General features: G+C 47.1%; 1 protein-coding gene and 1 long non-coding RNA gene across 6 annotated transcripts in view; one reads left to right on the forward strand and one right to left on the reverse strand.

Moving 5' to 3' along the window:
• The window catches only part of NHS (NHS actin remodeling regulator), a 490,359-nt gene that overhangs the window by 232,684 nt on the left and 240,084 nt on the right, over positions 1-17,591 (forward strand). The gene's annotated exons all lie outside the window — the stretch shown is intronic.
• Positions 1,232-10,697, reverse strand: LOC146394494 (uncharacterized). Of its 2 annotated transcripts, none has more exons than XR_014835793.1 (2): positions 9,028-9,099; positions 1,232-5,841 (listed from the first exon to the last, which is right to left on the reverse strand). It is a non-coding gene; the product is annotated as an uncharacterized LOC146394494 (long non-coding RNA). The 2 variants fall into 2 exon arrangements; XR_014835792.1 differs by having other exon boundaries at positions 2,250-6,017; positions 9,028-10,697.

A 17,591-nucleotide genomic window follows, 5' to 3' on the forward strand; every position in this document is an offset into this window, starting at 1 on the left:
GGAAGATTCACATTTTCCAATGATATGCAGAGAGTGAAAAGTTTCAACATAAACAAACATGAGTTATTTGCCACAGAATATCAAGAATATCAAGCCAGGCCAGGAAGGCATGACGGTGCCAGTAAAATCTTGACAGATACCAGGAGGACAATGAGAACCCAACTTACTAAGTGGTGTGAAAGAATAAGTGCTGGTAGATGGAAGTCTTTTTAAAGAGCCCACAGAGAATTAAGTGTAGCGTTCTTGAACAGTGGCCCCTTTATACTGAAGATTTCTCTTTGATGTATACAAGCCAGCCAGATCACTGAGAGGCATGACTTTTCTTCCCATCTGAGAAGAGTGACCTGTGCTTTTTAAAAACAAAAACAAAAAACCCCACTTTTTTTTAAAGCATTTTTATTTTTTTTTTAAATTTTATGGCCACATTTAGTCCCGGGCCAGGGATTGAACCCTACCTTTGCCACAGCTGTGGCAACACTGGATCCTTTAACCCAGTATCCTTTAACCCAATGCATGGGGCTGGTGGTCAAACCCACACCTGCGCAGCAACCTGAGCCACTACAGTTAGATTCCTAACTCACTGTGCCAGGGCAGGAACTCCTAACCTGATTGCTTTTTGCTCAGCTAAATAACCAGTTTTTACTGACCTAGAATATTCATTGATCACGAACTCTAAGGCTGGAGTTCCTGCTGGGGTGCAACGGGACCAGCGGTGTCTTTGGGGCTCCAGGATGCAGGTTCAATCCCAGGCCCAGCACAGTGGGTTAAGGATCTGGCCTTGCCACAACTGTGGCTCAGATCCGATCCCTGGCCCGGGAACTCCATCTGCTGCAGGGCGGCCAAAAAGGAAAAAAAAATTAAAAAACAAAAACAAAACCTAACCACCCCAATTAAAAAGAAGAAGAAGAACCTCTAAGGCTTTGCTGTCCAATATGGCAGCCTCTAGCCACTGGTGGCTATCGATTGCTCGAAATGTGGCTAGTGTGATTGAAGAGCTGAATTTTAAATATTATGGCATTTTAATTAAATTGAAAGACTGATAAGATACTCACTTCACTTATTGGAAAAGTTTCTATACGTTTGCAGCAATTTTGGGATTGTGAATCTACTTTTCCACAGGTCTATTTCATGAGATTGAAATAGAGATCAACTAGTTCTTTTTGTCTTTTTTTGTTGTTGTTGTTGTTGTTGTTGCTATCTCTTGGGCTGCTTCCGCGGCATATGGAGGTTCCCAGGCTAGGGGTTGAATCGGAGCTGTAGCCACCGGCCTACGCCAGAGCCACAGCAACGCGGGATCCGAGCCGCGTCTGCAACCTACACCACAGCTCACGGCAACGCTGGATCGTTAACCCACTGAGCAAGGGCAGGGACCGAACCCTCGACCTCATGGTTCCTAGTCGGATTCGTTAACCACTGCGCCACGACGGGAACTCCGAGATCAACTAGTTCTGATGAAAATTTATCACCCAAATTGAGATGCGCTTTAGAGGTGTGAAAAACACATGGGATTTCAAAGACTTAGTATGACAAAGAGAGTGTAAAAGATCTCATTAGTAATTTTTTACATTGATCACATGTTGGAATGATAACATTTCAGATATGCTGAGTTAAATAAAATACCATTAAACTTTATTTCACCTGATTCTCTTACTTTTTGTTCTCTTGACTTTTTGATATATGGCTACTGGACCCTTGGGATAAACCATGATGAAAGATAATACAAGAAAGGGAATGTGTATGTATGTATGCCTGTAGAGCAGAAATTGGCACAGAATTGTAAATCAATTGTAAATCAACTACACTTTCCTAAAATTTTTTAATGAAAAAGTAAAATATGGCTACTGGAAAAACCGAAGTTACACATGTGGCTTGTATTCTAGTTCACTGGAATAGTGCTTTGGGCACCACATTTGGTGGTTAAGGCGAGGTTTGCCACTGAAGACTGCAAGGCATTGGAATCTAAGGAAAATGGTATACCCGCTCGCCTCATGTGGAACTGAAAGTTTGCCCTGCTCTGTTCTTCTTTTCCCCGAACCCAACCCCTAGGTGATTTATCTGGTGCAAATCTCAGGGTGCGGAGAAAGCTAGGTTTTGCTGAATTCTGATGTGTTCTGTTTAAGCCTTAAGCTCAGTGAAGAATCTAGTTGGGAAGTGGTTTCAGGACACTGTGCTTCTTCCTAACAGCCCTCTTAGGTTGAGTTCCCTAGACAGACCCTGAGAGGGAGGGTTTTGTTCAGGAAGCTTACCGAGGGTGCCCGTGGGAGCAGCACAGGCTCGAGGGGAGTAAGGGAAAGAGCAGGAGGAGGAATTGGGCAGCCCTGCAGCACAGTGGAGACCTCTGTACTGGAGGTACGTTGGCCCTTAAGAGTTGCCCCAAATTGAGGTGGGGAAGTTGGGCCTTCGTGTCCTCCAGTTGACCAGTCTTTGGGTGCGGGCAGCTGCTGGGGACGGAACTGAATGAACCTTGAGTCAGGCAGCTCCCTTCCACAGCAGACAAGTCCCAGAGGGGAAGACAGCTGGGAGCCCTCAGCAGCCCACACTTCCAGCAGCCGCTGGCGAAGGAGTACCTCCATCCACAGTGGGGTGTCTGGGCAGCACACGCAGCATCTGCCGTGACATCGCAGTCTCGCTCTCACCATCAGCCCCCAGCCAGAATCTGACAGCACACAAAACCTTTCAGGTGCCATCATCTTAGACCTGGGCATCTTAGACTTCCCTGTGCCTGAAAATGAGGAATAGAGTTTGTATCTGCTCGTATCCCTCTTCTTGCTTCCCTGGGATGAACTGTCGATTCTAGAACACAGGAAGACGGAGAGATGGGGAGAAAGGGAGAGAAGGGAGAGGGAAAAGAGAAGGGTCAATCCATGTGCCTCACTCACCATTCAGAAGTCCCGCAGGGTCTGCACACAGCCGTGTGCTCCTCCTCCTAACTGCTGAGTCCAGCTGGAGCCACAGCCCAGCAGCCGATCAGAAACGTGGGGCAGGAGGAAACTGATCCCAGAGCAGGCACCCTGCCCAGATCAATTTAGGAAGAAGTCAGGACTCTCAGTGTGAACTAGTATTGATTCCGCTGGCTGCAGCTGCACGGAGAGCTAATGTCACTCTCTGATGACAGGTCAAGAAAGAGAGCAGGTCCCACCCCCCACTTCCTCCAGAAAGTGACCTGCGGTGGCTGCAGTGAAAATCAGAGCTTAGCAGCCACTTGATCCCTGAGCGCTTCATTCTGATTTTTCTCTGGGCGTCTGTCTGTCCATCCATCTAGTAGTTCTGTTTCCTATTTTCCGTTTTGTCTTTTAAGCCAAGTTTACATTGTGGCGCTGCTTCCCAAGAATCGCCCCTGCCTATTTGTAAACGCTGCCGACTCAGAGGTGCCCAGTAGCCTGTGCTCATCAGACAGGAGCATTTCCCACAGGCCTCTTCTGCTTCTCCTGCCCCTTATCTGTAATTTAACAACTGTGCCTGTCACCTGTGTCTGCGCTCACACGGGAGTGCACACAGTCTGACTCACGCACACCTCTAAGAGTGTCTTGGCGCACACCGGGCCAAAGCTGCCCCCAGCTACCTCTTTTTCCCCCGCCTCCCCTCGCCCCTTTGGTCTCTTTCCTATCTCCGGCCGCCTTGCTCTTTGCCTCTCATTTCACTCTGCCTCTGAGAGAGAAATCTCATTATTTCTGATTTAGGGGCTCCTCTGCCCTCCCCTGCTACATGTCATGTCCGTTGCCAGCGTGTTACAACATCACAAGAGCATTCGGAGCTCTGATTTATCCACCAGAGGGAATGACTCTAGGAAGGATGGGAGTAGGGAAGAGTGGGGACCAGGAAGCGGAGTGGGGGGATTGGCAGGGAAGGATCACAGGTTTTAGATTCAGGATGCTTGGATGAGTTGGGTTAGGCCGCAGGATGAATACTGTACTTTATCAGTCGTCTAAAGCAGCAGCAGGGCAGCCTTTGTTTATCTAATTTTAGACGTGGGCTGGTACATGTCACTGGGGCTCTGGGACAGCTGTTGAGGAAAGCCATGACGGACTTTTGAATCCTTCTCTCTCCTCTCCTCCTGGCAGGTGACATGTGGTGAGGAGGTTCATACAGTTTATAACTTAGCAGTTTCCCAAGTCTTCCTCTGCGCCACTCATCAGGCAGCAATGAGACGTCTGCTGGGCTCGCCATGTGGGTCTGGCACATAGTGGGGGCTCAGAAAACAGTCACTCGGGGTGCCGTCAGCCAGGCTTCTCAGCTGTCTTGGCTTCGGGTCTCCCAGAAATAAACTCGAGACAGAGAGCTAAGCATAGATAGTTTCCTGGGGGTACTTGGGAACCCTCGTAGCTCATGAGGCTGTGGGACAGGGAAGGGAGAAAGCAAGCAAAGGGCATTATCCAGCTTAGTCCTGCAGGAGAATTCTTCCACCCAAGAGGCGACAGAACTGGAGGATTAACTGGAGTATTTATACCCCAACCTCCTGAGTCATTGGCTGGGGGCTCCTCCTGGGGACGTTAGTTCCCTAGCATTTCCAGCCCACCTTGTTGTGCATGGGCGGCGTGGCCTAGCACTGTATTGGTTCAGGAAGATCGGCCCTCAGGCTCAGAGATGGAGGCACTGGCACTTGGAAATCTCCTTGCACTTACCCGGAAGGCCTGAGGGACATGAGTGGAGTGCTGGCAGAGTCTGCCGCAATAGCTAGGTTTCATTCATTCATTCATTCGTGCATGCATGTGTGCTTTCATTCAACAAACATTTCTTGAGCTGCTCCTCTGTTTCTGCCACTATCCTGAGCGTTGAGGATACACCAATAAACAAAATGCATGCAAATCTCTGCCATCATAGAACTTATGGTCTAGGGGGTAGAGGAGACGATGAAGAGATCAACATAAACAAAATACATACATCATATAGCTTTTCGGGGTGCTTCACTGCAGGTCACGAAGGTCCTTGTGGGTCAGGGATCATAGGTCCTCTGCCTTTTACTCACCATGAAGTGGGGAGCCATTGAAGAGCTTTTAGGAAAGAAAGGACGTGTTTTGGTTTATGTTGCCGTGTTGAGGACATATCAAGGCAGGGCAGGGGTGGAGGGAAGCAGGGAGGCCCATCAGGAAACACATCGTCGTGGACCTTCCATTGTACTCCATAATAAATGAATAACAATCGAGAGTTGGAACAGATTTCTCGAAGCTCACCTGTGGCACGATGCACGTTCTACTGCATTTTGTTGCTAAAACAAGTGAAAAAATAAGCATAGATTCAAGGGAAGGGAAAAGAGTCTTACCTCTTGATGGGCGCAGCTGCAGGGTCATTTTGTATAGGGGTGTGGCTAAGGAAAGGGAAACTGTCATGACCATTTTGGCGAAGAGTCTACCATGGCAAACAACGTTATGTCGATCTTCCAATATCCCTGTTCTTCACATATCCTCGGGCCACCTTGCCTCATATGATGGAGTAAAATGGAAGGTCCAGAAAGATGTGCCATGTCTATCGTAGACCATGGTGACCACTTACGGCAGTGGGTATGCATATGCCAATTCGAGACGGGTGGGACTCCTTGGAAAAAGCATTTCCACGTGACTGCTTTGCTCATTTTAGCCCTGTTACCTGTCCTTCGGTCAGCTTCCTTCTTCCCTTCTCATTGCTGCCGCTTCCAGGCCTCCTTCTTTCTGGAGAACAAACATCCACCCCTTGTGTCGTGAAGAACACCTTGCCCGAACTTCTATAACTTTGCCCTTGACCACTTTGCACTGAACCACCCTTTCGCTTCCACTGCTTTCTAAGGGCACCAAAATCAGGACCCCCAACCCTAACCCCTCACCCCCAAGAGGAGTTCCGTGCCAGTTATTAATATTTATTTTCTACCTCCTTTTACTAATGGATGGGCTTCACTTGAGAATGAAGTTTTTCGGGGTTGCCCTGTGGGTTGTGTGGAGAGCGGTGTTCTGAATGTGGTGTTGACAAAAGGTCCGACACCATGTTCTTGTATTAAAATCATTGATGGATATATTTCTTTTTTCTTTTTTTAAATCTTTTTAGGGCTGCACCCACGGCATATGGAGGTTCCCAGGCTAGGGGTCAAATCAGAGCTGTAGCTGCCGGCCTACACCACAGCTCACAGCAATACCGGATCCTTAACCCTCTGAGTGAGGCCGGGGATTGAACCTGCATCCTCATGGATGCTAGTCAGATTCGTTTCTGCTAAGTGACGACGGGAACTCCAGATGGATATAGTTCTTGAAGCCAAGCCTTATAGCTGTCTCTTTGACTTTCCTCCCATCACCTAGAACCCGGTAGACTTTCAGTGAATGTGACCGTGGAATTGAGGTCAGTTTCTACAATAGTCCATCTGATACCTGAGATCTTCCTCCCTTCTTCTCAAGCTGTGAGGGAAAGATCTTGAAGCATCTCTGTGCATTAACCAAGTTTTTGTAATCTAGACTCTGGCCGTCCAGTTGAACATTGTGTGGTAACAGAAATGTCCCAGAGCTGCGGTGTCACATATGGCACTTAACATGTGGTTAGGACAGGTGAGGAACTGGATGTTTAATTTGCCTTGATTTTATTTAAAATTTTAATTAATTTACATTGAAGCTGAATACCACGGCAGACTGTGCAGCTCTAGATAGTACTCGCTGAACTGTTCCACTGAAATGCTCCTGGTGGTAGAGAAAAGAGAATGAATACCTTGATGGTTTGGGGGGCACGTTTTCAAGTTCAGAATTACTTGGAAGTCTTAGCTTAAAAATGCACCATGACTGCATTGATCACATGTATGGTTTTGAATATGTACCCTCTACCATGGAGCAAAACGGATGGGCCAGGAAGACGTGTGCCTCCTGAGCATGTGGCGCCATAGCCTCTTGTGGGTTCCTGAATGCCGGCTGAGACAGGAGAGCACGTTGCGAGGAAGTTGGCTTGAGGTTTACACATCACATTTTTCCTATTTTGAGTGCAGCCTGAGAATGAAAACATCTCATCCAACACCCATCCCGTGTTCGGAATGCCCTCCTGCCTGACGTGGGTTAGAACCCTCTTGCTGCAATGCAAACCTCCCATTCGATTAAAAATTCTCCCCCAGAAAGCTCTTCAAGTGCATTTCGTGAATAAGGTGGTGTCTGTGACTTTCCGTGACATTTACTCTAATAAGCCGTGGGAGTGATTTAGTGGTTAGTGGGCACTGACATTTGAGGAAGGAAAGACAAACTTGGCCGCTTCTGACATGACTTTTTTTCTTCTCCCCTTGACTCATGGTCTTGGATCCATGGAAACTTTGTTTCCTGAGAGACATACTGTGTTCTCTGGGTTTTGGAAGTAATGTATTATTTTTTTCTTTTAACACGCAGCCACAAGTTAATTTCTTCTTTGTGTGGCTGATGGTGCAGCTATTTGTAGTGAGAAGAGTATGTTTTCCATGGTATTTGAACTTTCTGTTCCAAGGGTGTATGTGTGTGTGTGTGTGTGTGCGCGCGCGCACATGTGTACACATGCTTTTCCTCAACATAGAATTTATTCCATTTTGTTTAGAAGGAAAACACATGGAAAAAAAGAATTTAAGAGAGCACATTTAAAAAATATTACATAGATGCATATATAACTATAGCTATAACCACAGCTCTGTGTAACTACCACCAGATCAAGATACAGAACATTGTCAGCACTCGCAGGAGCTTCTTTTTGTCCCCCGCCAGTCCATATATCCCACCCGGAGGTAACTCTTCTGACATCTGTCACCAAAGATTAGTTTTGCCTGTTCTTGAATGTCATATAAATGGCATCACACAAAATGTATTTTACAATATTGTGTCCATAAGAATCATTCATGCTGTCGTGTGGGTCAGTCCTTAATTTAATTGCTGTGCAGTATTCTGTTATATGAACATACCACAAGTGATTTATCCATTTCTCCATTGATGGATGATGTGTGGGTTGGGTCTTGCTTTTGACTATCAAGAGCAAAGCTGCTGTGAATGTTCTTGTGCTTGTCTTTTGCCCTCCTTCCCTTTGGTATATACCTGGAAGTGGAGTTACTGGGTTGTCAGAGTAAAAGGAAGTTTTGGTTGCTCTAACAAGACCCCCATCTAAGAGTGGTGTGGACAAGGTAGAAGTTTCCTTCTCCCTTGTAAAGTAGTCAGAGACCCAGGATCTGACCACCAGGTGCTCTGTCACTCCCAGAGGGATGCTCCCGTCCTGGTGGACCAGGATGGCTGAGCACTACATCCGCATCCCAGACTAAAGGATGGGAGGACAAAGGGGGAAGGTGACAGCATGCCTCTTCCCTGCAAAGATAGACCTCATGAATTGGGGCGCACAGCTTCCACTGAGACTGCATGCACCAGAAGGTGATTCACTGCTACCCTCCCCCGAAGTGCCAGAGATCATCTTTTTTTTGAGAAGCCTCATGCTGGAGAATAGGTAGTGGGATATTATGAAAAGTCTCTGCCACAGCTTACTTCCTGGAGTGGCATACCCCCCATTAGGGGGAATGAGCATGCAGGTGTCCGTGTTCAGCTCTTTTACTCCCTAGTCCAGGAGAACCTCTGAGAACTTTGTGGACTCCTTTGAGTAGTTCCATCAGCCAACCCACCTAAACTCTTTTACTAATCATGGATGTTGTTCGCTCGTCATTTGTATACAAATGTCTTCTCAATGATGTTTTGTTTTGAATATTCTGAAAACAGAATATTACTACTCTTATTGTTTTCAACATTATTATAATTTTCCTAGTAGGAGACTGCATCTTGGCTCAGTCACTTAGCAGTTTGTGTGGTCTTGGAATAGTTGCTTATTCTCTCTGAGCCTCTGTTCCACCATCCATAAAATGGAAATAAAAATTTCTACCTTGGGAGCTCCCATCATGGCACAGCGGAAACGAATCCAACTAGGAACCATGAGGTTGCAGGTTTGATCCCTGGCCTCGCTCAGTGGGTTAAGGATCTGGCGTTGCCGTGAGCTGTGGTGTAGGTCACAGATGCAGCTCGGATCCTGCATTGCTATGGCTGTGGTGTAGTCCGGCGGCTACAGCTCCTATTAGACCTCTAGCCTGGGAACCTCCATATGCCACAGGTGCAGACTTAAAAGCCAAAAAGCCAAAAAAAAAAAAAAAAAAGGCCAAAAAAAAAATCTACCTTGAAGAACTGTTTTAAGAAACAGAAATAATGTTTTACCCCCAGTACAACTGGAGTTCCACATGGTCAAGTCTTGTTATATCATCACAGTAAAAAATATCTAGCACCTAGAAGTGATGAAATGTAATTCTTATTGTTTCTCAGGGTGTTAAAGAAGATCCAGTACATCACTCACAGCAGTAGTTCTCAAAACATACACACTCACTCCCCAAACCTGCCTCCTTCCTCTCTCAGACACACCTAAGCATCTGGGAAGGTTCTTTGTCTCCATGCCCTCAGTTCCTCTCAGTTCCCAAACTCTCCCAGACTGTCTTCAGTATCCTACCTATATGTGTGCTTGTATTTTGTCTGTTTCCCATTTCTTCCCACCTCTGTCCTTTTTCTCTCACTCAAGTAAATCTATAGGAAAGAAGCTATGACTTTTCTTATTACATCATCAGTGTTTTCTCCTGTAACAAAGGTCAAATATCTGTCACATGGTAGACAAGCTGTGGTTGCTATTCTCGTTACCATCCAGATGATGAAGACTGTTAGCGCTCTTTGTTTATCTGGGACCCTCTTAAGAGATCAAGAGGAGGTGAATGCCATTGAGGTTGACTCTGAGAGCAGGGGTGTGTGGTGGATGGACTGTTGTTGGTCCTAAAAACAGCTGGCATGCAGTTTACTAAGTGTTTGAATTGCATTCATTCACTCACTTAAGTTTTATCAATTTGTTCATTTATTGATATCCTCGAACAGCTTTGACGAAGTCGACAGGAAAACATCTAACATAGGGTGAAGTAAATAAATAATAAATATGATCAAAGGGAAATAAGATAATACCAAGGCCCCAAAACACATACCCCAAGCTAATGCATTCCCCAGCTGATGTTCACCTCAGAGGCACTGGGGAAGCTGGAGGCATGAGCCTTACACTTATTTTGAGGAATAAACCAGGGGAGAATACTTGCCAGATATAAAGTGCTGGAGTGCTGTGTAGCAGAATGAGGGCTTTGTCCCTTCTGTATACAGCTTTAATGACTGTGATGGATGCCCTGTCTTTTTTGCCTGATCTCTGCATTTGCTGCCCTAGCAGTTAGCTTTGAACAGAAGAGGTACAATGCTATCAGCTCCCAAGATCTCGCTGCCTAGCTGGGTCTCAAATACCCTTAATCACTTGTTATTCATCATGAGTTTTTGGTATTCTGAGAACTATTAAAGGATGAGTTTTACATAACATGTTTGAGTGCTGGGTCCTGGGCTGTGGTGTGCTGGAGCCTGCTTGTACCGGTTCACAAGAGCCAATCATACACATGTCTTAGTAACTTGGCATTCAGTGACATAAAGTTGGTAGCTGGAAATCTAGCCAAGGTGTGAGTATTTACACCATGGGAATGAGCAAACACTACAAGTCAGGGCTTTTTTTTTTGTCCTCCTGAAAGTCAGTTTTAAATATTCACTAGCATATAACTGGTATTTAGCGCATAATTATGTCAAGAAAATTAGATGCCAGTGTTCGGGAAAGGGAATAGTTACAAGGCATTCTGTGGAATCAGAAGCACCGTGGGAAATTGCAGACGAATTCTGGATAATGCTTAGAACTGATCTGGGAACGTCAATTGATCTATCAGAATTTTAGAGTGGGCAACTCACATATTGAACATCGTGGTGATGTTCTTGGTTTCTTTGAAAATCACATGGGAGAAAGGAGGTTGAGTTTTCTGCTGAAGCTGGAAGCAGGAAGCTTGATACCACCCAGGGGCAAGACTCTGGAGCATGCGCCTCAGGGCACCATAGAGTTCAGCTGAAATGATCCTTCCTGACACATCCTTCTAAGAGAAAGAAAGGGTGACAAGGGACCAGGAGGGATGTCTCTATGCAGCTGATGCCCTCGTCATAGTAACTCAGCATCCTTTATGTCCCTTGTTGTCAAATCAGCCAGCATTTTCCTCTCTTCAAGTTCATTATCCAAGGCTGATGTGATGACTATAGCCAGAGAGTTATCCAGGATCAAAGTCCACTAATTCGAAAAGATATGTGTACCCCAATGTTCACAGCCACATTATTTTCAATAGCCAAGATATGGAAACAACCCACTTGTCCATCATCAGATGAATGGATGAAGAAAAGGTGGTGTATGTGTGTGTGTGTGCACGCACATACACTATCCAGCCATAAAAACACAATGGAATGTTGCCATTTGCAACAACGAGGATTAACCCTGAGGGCACTATGTTTAGTGAAATAAGTCAGTCAGAGAAAGACAAGTAGTGTATGATATCGCTTATATGTGGAATCTGAAAAATAAAACAAAGAGATATATATAGCAAAAGGAAATCAACTCATAGATAGAGAACACAAACTAGTATTTACTCGTGGAGAGAGGGAAGGGGGGGGACAAGTTGGGCTAGGGGGCTGAGAGATACAAACCCCCATGTATAAAATAGATAAGCAACAAAGATATATTGTATAGCACAGGGAAATATAGTTATTATTTTATAACTTAATGGAGTATAATTTATAAAAATACTGAATCCCTATGCTGTTCACCTGAAACTAATATAATATTGTAAATTAACTATCGTTCTAAAAGTCACCACCACTCCAAGCACTGCTTTAAATGTACCTCCAGAGTCTCATCTAGTGAGACTCTGTAGTTATTTGAGTATACAGCTCTTTAGAATAGTGGCTAAGAATATAGGCTTTGGAGCTACACTGAGCTGGGTTCAAATTCTGCATCCATGTGCCCGAGCTAACATGGAAAGCTTGCGAGAGCTGATTGTGTGTATCTGTTCTCATGTCGGTAGCTTAAAATTGGCCATGTAGGACTGTTCACATGATGGAATCCCCGAGCCCCACTAATCAGGACATTTTTATTTTAAAAACCAGTTTGAAACAGGTGCCCTTGAACATGTCCTTTGTACTTCATGTGTTCCCAGTCCTCATCCTTCCAACAGAAAGGGTTTGAACAACCACCTCCCATTTGAAAGAACTAACTTGCCTTGGTGACACCAGGTCTTGGCTTACGTGCTTACTCTCCCCCCTTTGCTTGGCACTGAGCTATTATTGGGATTTGATGAGGCCAGCATATCCGGAGAGGATTGCTTTTGGAAAGGTAGCTGTTACTCACAGATCCCAAGAGGAGGGAGCATTCCATGCTGTGGGGCAGGAGGTGGCGGGGGGCATATGGGGAAGCACCAGGGTTGGTCCAGGGAAGGGAGGGATGGGGAGACTGTGGGAAAGGATGGTGGGACAGACTAAGCAGATTTGGGATTGGCTATTTGATCATTTCAGCGGGCTCCGGGGTGCAGGGACTGGCCCTCGTTGACCTGGGCTGGTTGGGGCAGGTGGAAAGTGGCCTGGTGAGCAAGGGCTCCATAAAGGAGGCGGTTGGGAGTCGGGGCTGTGGATTGGCCAGCTTGCGTGTGAGAGGCAGACTCCCGGGGGAGCTGTCGAGTATCCCTCGGAGTAAGCTAGCCCTGGGAGAGGCAGGCCCTCCAGGGTCATCGAGGGCCCAAGGTTGTCAAAGCGTCAAAAATAGAGAATAAAATGGAAGCCAGCATGGTCCTGAGAATGGAAGGCAGCAGCGTTAGATGGAGTGGTTTCCAAATAAGTTGCGTGCGATGCCCCCCTGCCACCTTGAGCACCCCTGGCAAGAAGGTCTCATGTTGCACACATTGGCAGCGACAGCGGGCCTCCTAAGAAGCATGCCAGAGAGTAAAGGCGGAGATTTACAGCCCATTTAAAGCTTGAGGTAACTGTACTGTGATAGGTCCTCAAGGTCGCCAGCCTCAGTCCTCTGCACGTTAATTCAGACTTCAGGGGACACGCGTTTGACATTTTTGGAAACCTAGTGAATGTTGGGAAGAAATAAACACTCACCAGTTATTTTTATGCTACCATCTTCCGTGTTGCACTTAAGAAGAGAAATATGCCTTCTAGAGAGCTGTAAACATGCTGTACCCGAGGTCCATTATTTCACGGCTCGCCGTGGAGTCCAAATGGAATAATCTGCAGACTAAACCCTTTCTTTATCCCCGGGGCCGAGGCACAGGGCAGCGAGGGCAGCGAGGCTGAAATGGCTTCTGAGGTGCCCTCTGACTCTGAAATGTGCTGACCTGGAGTTTTGCCAGTTAGCGCAGGTTGGATAATAGACTCAGAGATGCCCTACATCGAAGGGATGATAAAATAGCGGTCTGGCCCTTGATCCCTGCTCCCGCCAAGTTCTAAACAGCATCGGCTATTGGAGAAGTTTCCAGATGGACTGCTTTGCAATCCCCCTGAGCCTCAGAAAAGAAGTCTGCTGTTAGAGACAGGCATAGCTTTAGCCTGAGGGAGGCAGCGAGAGATACAGCCTACTGCTTCCCGATCCTAGGTGTGAGTGGGGTTTTAGCCAGGAAAGAGATGGCCCTGCTTTGGATTCGGAACATCAGTGGCAATTTGGAGGCTGTAGAACTTTCTACAGGGCCGAGAGGATCCTGGACACGGCTGAGCAGACACACGCCTGGCTAAAGACTTTGGCGGATTCCAGTGGTGATCATGGCACGCCAGCCTTCCTCCTCTGGCTGGGACTCAGGCATCACAGGGCACAACTTGGCTTTCTAAGATGTAGCATATCGAGACAGCAGAAGATGGTTTAGCTGCAGGAATTAAATGTAGATGCCTCAGAAGCATATGTTTCCACAGCACCTAGAGTGGTGTCTGCATGTAGTAGGTGCTCAGTAAATGGTGCTGGAGTGCGTGAACAGATGTTCGCTTTATAGATCCTGCAGCGTAAAGACAACTGTTCTGCCTGTTGTTCCTTTAGCAGAACGAGTGTTGTCCAAAAACAGAATGGAGCGTGTTTTAAGATTTAGCATCAAAAGCCCCCAAAGTGTCCAAGCTGTAGCTGGATGGTAAAACTAGTGATAATCACCATCAGTCCGCTGTGGCTGCATAACGAGTAACACCCAAACTCAGTAGCTTAGAATAATGAGTATTATTTTCAGGCTTTCAGTTTTGCACATCCGCTCCGATGACTCTCTTTGAGCTGCAGGTCTGCAAATTGGCGAATCTAGTCTGGGCTTTGTGCGGGTTTTCGGGTTTGACTCCAGTCCGCTTCACATGGCTTTTGTCCTCCTAGGACCACTGGGCTCACCAGGGCCCACTCTTGTCACAGCAGTGGCAGAAGCACAAGAGGGCGAGCCCCACAGCTCAAGCACATTTCAAGCTTTAGCTCACATCAGGTTTTCCAGCTTCCCCCTTGGCCAAGAAAGTCATAGAGCCAAGGCCAAAAGTCAGGGGTGCTCAAGTACACGGAACCGTGAGGGCAACGGATGATCACCGAGCAGCAATCCACACTCTCAGAATAGCCACCGTTTGCTGGATGTTACTCTGTGCCAGGCACACCTCTAAGCACTTGACACGAAGGACCTCATTTAACCATCCTGACAACCACGTGGGATAGGTGGCCTTACAGTCAAGCTTCACTTTACAGATAAGCAAGTTGAGGCCCAAGATGAGTGATGGACTCGATGGAGGACACACGTGTAGGAGGCAGCCCAACCAGGATTCGAAGCCCAGCAGTCCCATCCCAATACCTGCTTGCTTCACCACACTGGTGTCCTGCTGTGGACAGCAGGAAGCTTAAGGACTTCGGAGCCCCCCTCCTGGTCAGCTACATGCTAGCACAGATATTGGTTCATTTAACTTTTGCAGGTGCCCAGGTGTGTATGTGGTGGTGGTGGTGGGGGGGGGTCTCGTTTTCTCTATTTACTACAGATGAGGACATTGAGGCTCAGAGAAGTTAAGAGACCGGTCACACAGCTGGGCAGTGGCTGAATCACCACGGAGGCCTGGCTCCTGGCAGGAAGTCCTCCTCTCTGAACGAGGAAAGACTCCGGCAGTTACCGAGTGGTTTTTTTCTACATTTTTCTGCCCTCGGTCCTTGGGAGGCTTCTAATTTAGGGTTCCCGCCCTACAGGGTACCCTTTTCCTTATTTATTTATTTTTCCTGCCCGGGGACTGCGCCCTGGTCACTTGGCACAGGATCAGTGCCATGGCCAGATAGCTGCGCGTTAGTTCTCACGGACTCCGAATCCCTAGTTTCTCATGCCATGGCATGTCCCCAAGTGTCCCCTCCCTTCCCCCATGCACCCCGCCCTCACTGGAGCTGTGGCAGCCCTGGCTGTCCCATGGTGTCCGGTTACAGGCTCCGAAGGGCGAGGCCAGTTGAGTGGCTGTAATTTTAGTGCAGGATGAAAGCCGGGGGAAATGAAGGGGACTCTTTAGGTCCTGTTCACAGGTGCCACCAAGCCCCAAGTCTCTCTGTCTCCTGGAGCTGGTGAGAAAGCAACGTTCTCACCACCAAAGACAGGAGAGGATCCAAAGCCACTGGTTTGGGGGAGCTCCAGGATGCTGGATGTTCCCAACCCTGAAAGAAAGTGGGTATCAACAGCTCTGGACATAACCGTGGACTTGGTGCCTGTCAGCTGGGGAAGTTGTGGCTCTGTACACGCCCATCCTTGCAAGCGCTTTGAACACATCTCCAAGCCGGCAAAAACCCAGTTACAGCTTTTCTCCCTCGCCCATATCCTGCTGGCATTTTACCTGTCCCTTCCCACCCACCTCCCAACTTCTGTCCCGTCAGGATCGGAGTGCTGCTCCCCTGTCATCCAGGAGTGTTCGCTACAGGCGGAGATTCCCACAGATAAGGCACAAATGATCCAGAAAGGACAAGCAGAGAAGAATGTTGCTTGTATTTGGCCCCCTGCCTGACATTTCTTAACCCATTGCCTGAATTCTCTTTCAAACTAGAGTCAGGGCTTATCTCTAAGACACTGTGAGTGCTCTAGTCACGATGACATTTGGGCTTGAGGGCTGAAGGACCTACATTTTTTTGGAGGGGGTGGGGAGGGGAGATTTATTGTTGCTGCGGGCAGGAGAGGCCTCCCGAGGGTGCGCGGGGGTGGTGGGGGGCCGGGGCTGCCTGGGCAGGCGCGCGAGGTCCCTCTGTGTCCTGACCTCCAGCTGGGATTCCTAACCTTCTCTTTGCCACGGTCCTCTCTGCTGGACTGGTGAAACCTGGACCCTTCTTGGACTAAGATCTGAAAAGGTAGAAATAGCTAGAATTAGAAAGGACCAATGGTTATTAAAACCAGTGACTAAATAAATACAGTGATTAAAATGTTAACATACAAATAAATGGGTGATATAGAAAAATATGAGCTTCTTATTAACTCACTTGCTATCAAGGTCTAGTTGAAGGGTCAAAGGGATGATACTTTGAGATATTTCCAAAATATGGGGGAATGACATCTTTCAAAAGCTGTGATAGTTTTGATTTCTGACCACTTTGACTTGTTTTGGAAATCTTTTCCCCTCTTGTTTGATCATAATAGCAGCGCCTACAAAACTTGTGAAGTGGAAAGCTGGACTTAGGCGCCCCGGCCCTTCACTTTTGGGTCTTTTCCCCTTTTCTGTGACATCCTTCTTCCGGGACATCATACATCCTGTCTCCTGAAATCCTGCTCTCAGGAAAAACATCCCATATCAGCAATCACAAAGCCTTCCATTCCCTAAGAACTTTGGGTCCTCGAGTGTGGAATAAAAGCTTGTTTTTTTCTTCCGAAGTAGGTATCAGAAGGCTGGAGGGGGAAACTTAAAAAAAAAAAAAACAACAACAACTTTGCATTCATGGGTGCCTCTAGAGTCGCAGCCCATGGAGAGGTGCCCGCTTTGGCCTTGAATGTTAGGACTCTCGATGGTCATGTCTCCTTCTTTGAGCGGGAGCCATTGATCAGGAAGTTGAAGTCAGTTATGCTCAAGGGTCATGAGCCAGTTTAGGGCAACTTTTCCCCATTCTCATCTGGAGGGACTCCGAACACCCGAGCCGTGCAGGGAGGCAGAACTCCAGCTTTTTAATGCTGCCAAGGAAGAGTGATGGTCAAGGTGAGCGTTCCACACTGCCCCGCCGCCCCCCGCCCCGACCCTCCCCAGGCTTGCCTCCTACATCCGTTACATGATACGCTATGTTTACCTGGGGCTTGTGCCAACAGAGCTCAGCAGCCCTACTTCTACCTGGGCCTGGCTGTGTATTTACATGGTAAACATTTCTAGAAAAGAAAGGGAAATATTCACTTGAAAATATCTTATAAAAATTGCCCTTTAGAGATGCCTGGTTAGGCAAAAGCAAACATTTCATATTTATAAAATGAATCATTTTATAAAAACATTACCCCTAGACCAAAAACTTAATAACACCAGTGTTGGTGAGGGTATAGTGACACTTGCATAGGTTGCTTTCGCTTCCTGTAGACATACGGCCCCTCCGATACTTCATTTCATCTACACGTCTCAGCCATCAACCCAGTAAAGTGGACAATGCTAGATCCCTTTTTAAACAGAGAAAATTAAGGCTCGGAAAGGTTATGCCAATGCCCAGTGTCACACCCCTTGGCAGGGAGAGCAGGAATATGAGCCTAGGTCTTCTGACTCAAAACCAAATGCCCTCTTGGCATATGTCCGCCA

Source organism: Sus scrofa, chromosome X (assembly GCF_054392235.1).
Source record: "Sus scrofa isolate SSC_HxYL_T2T_F1_AM1 chromosome X, Sscrofa_HxYL_maternal_Yorkshire_Landrace_v2.0, whole genome shotgun sequence".
In the NCBI taxonomy this organism is placed as follows: domain Eukaryota; kingdom Metazoa; phylum Chordata; class Mammalia; order Artiodactyla; family Suidae; genus Sus; species Sus scrofa.